Source organism: Durio zibethinus, unplaced genomic scaffold, assembly GCF_047325235.1.
Source record: "Durio zibethinus cultivar Kanyao isolate XHJ-2024 unplaced genomic scaffold, ASM4732523v1 HiC_scaffold_388, whole genome shotgun sequence".
NCBI lineage: Eukaryota > Viridiplantae > Streptophyta > Magnoliopsida > Malvales > Malvaceae > Durio > Durio zibethinus.
Genome location: NW_028323011.1, coordinates 412,501 through 415,000, shown reverse-complemented (window position 1 = coordinate 415,000; position 2,500 = coordinate 412,501).

Sequence of the window (2,500 nt, the reverse complement as noted above, 5' to 3'; positions counted from 1 at the left end):
AAATCCCGAACCGCAAAAAGTTTCGAAAATCATGAAAAATAGAAAACGAGTCATCTTCCAACGAAACTTCACGTGAAGGCTTAGGGGACCATTGTATGAATTTACAAGCCATAAAAATGGCATTGGCACGGCAGAAATTTGAAGATGTGCCTAAACCCACCAGGGCCCAGCGTGTGCCGATGGTGCTCGAGGCAAGCGCCCGCACCAGGGCCCAGCGTGTGCCGACAGTGGTCGAGGCAACCGCCCGCACCAGGGCCGATAGTGTGCCGACAGTGGTCGAGGCAACCGCCCGCACCAGGGCCGATAGTGTGCCGATGGTGCTCGAGGCAACCTGTCGCACCAGGGCCCAGCGTGTGCCGATGGTGATCGAGGCAACCTGCCGCACCAGGGCCCAGCGTGTGCCGATGCTGGTCGAGGCAAGCGCCCGCACCAGCGCCCAGCGTGTGCCGATGGTGCTCGAGGCAACCGACCGCACCAGGGCCCAGCGTGTGCCGATGGTGCTCGAGGCAACCTGCCGCACCAGGGCCCAGCGTGTGCCGATGGCGCTCGAGGCAAGCTCCCGCACCAGGGCCCAGCGTGTGCCGATGGTGCTCGAGGCAACCTGCCGCACCAGGGCCCAGCGTGTGCCGATGGTGCTCGAGGCAACCTGCCGCACCAGGGCCCAGCGTGTGCGGATGGTGCTCGAGGCAAGCGCCCGCACCAGGGCCCAGCGTGTGCCGATGGTGGTCGAGGCAACCGCCCGCACCAGGGCCCAGCGTGTGCCGATGGTGGTCGAGGCAACCTGCCGCACCAGGGCCCAGCGTGTGCCGATGGTGGTCGAGGCAACCTGCCGCACCAGGGCCCAACGTGTGCCGATGGTGCTCGAGGCAACCGACCGCACCAGGGCCGAGCTTGTGCCGAAGGTGGTCGAGGCAAGCGCCCGCACCAGGGCCCAGCGTGTGCCGATGGTGGTCGAGGCTGCCGATGATGGTCGAGGCAACCTGCCGCACCAGGGCCCAGCGTGTGCCGATGGTGCTCGAGGCAACCGACCGCACCAGGGCCGAGCGTGTGCCGATGGTGCTCGAGGCAAGCGCCCGCACCAGGGCCCAGCGTGTGCCGATGGTGGTCGAGGCAACCTGCCGCACCAGGGCCCAGCGTGTGCCGATGGTGGTCGAGGCAACCGCCCGCACCAGGGCCCAGCGTGTGCCGATGGTGGTCGAGGCAACCTGCCGCACCAGGGCCCAGCGTGTGCCGATGGTGGTCGAGGCAAGCGCCCGCACCAGGGCCCAGCGTGTGCCGATGGTGGTCGAGGCAACCGCCCGCACCAGGGCCCAGCGTGTGCCGATGGTGGTCGAGGCAACCTGCCGCACCAGGGCCCAGCGTGTGCCGATGGTGGTCGAGGCAACCGACCGCACCAGGGCGGAGCGTGTGCCGATGGTGGTCGAGGCAACCGCCCGCACCAGGGCCCAGCGTGTGCCGATGGTGGTCGAGGCTGCCGATGGTGGTCGAGGCAACCTGCCGCACCAGGGCCCAGCGTGTGCCGATGGTGGTTGAGGCAACCGACCGCACCAGGGCCGAGCGTGTGCCGATGGTGCTCGAGGCAAGCTGCCGCACCTGGGCCCAGCGTGTGCCGATGGTGGTCGAGGCAACCGCCCGCACCAGGGCCCAGCGTGTGCCGATGGTGATCGAGGCAACCGACCGCACCAGGGCCCAGCGTGTGCCGATGGTGCTCGAGGCAACCTGCCGCACCAGGGCCCAGCGTGTGCCGATGGTGGTCGAGGCAACCTGCCGCACCAGGGCCCAGCTTTTGCCGATGGTGATCGAGGCAACCGGCCGCTCCAGGGCCCAGCGTGTGCCGATGGTTATCGGGGCAACCGGCCGCACCAGGGCCCAGGGTCTGCCGATGGTGCTCGAGGCAACCGCCCGCACCAAGGCTCAGCATGTGCCGCTGGTGATCGAGGCAACAACCCACACCAGGGCCCAGCTTGTGCCGATGGCGGTCGAGGCAAGTGCCCGTACCGAAGGGCAGCCTATGCCGATGATGGTCGATGCATGTGCCATCACCATGCGTCATCGTGTGCCATTGATGGTCGAGGCCTTGGCCGAAGTTCGATTTTGAGCCACGGTGCCCATGCTTGGCTCCAGCATGTGCTGGTGCCGCTTTTTTTTCACTCGGGACAGCATCGCCGGAGCATCGCCGGAGTACCGCCGGAGAACCTGACCGGCGGCATTGGGGTTCCGATGATTGGGAGGGGGGCCGGGGGGGTGTGCGCACATGACGTGCGATGGGTGCTGGTACTTGGCCCTTGTGTTGGCCCCCTATCCCTCATCAAACCTCTGAGAACTCACACCCCCTTAAAGAGCGTTTGAGATTTTACAGGTTTGCTGCCAGTAGCCGTTAAAGTGTCTGAAACGGGGACACTTTTTTCAAACGGTCACGAAATCTTCTCCGGTTCGAGTTTTTAGCTGAATTTTTTTGTGCATGCCAACAAAAATAGAAGGATCACGTCCACAAAATTTG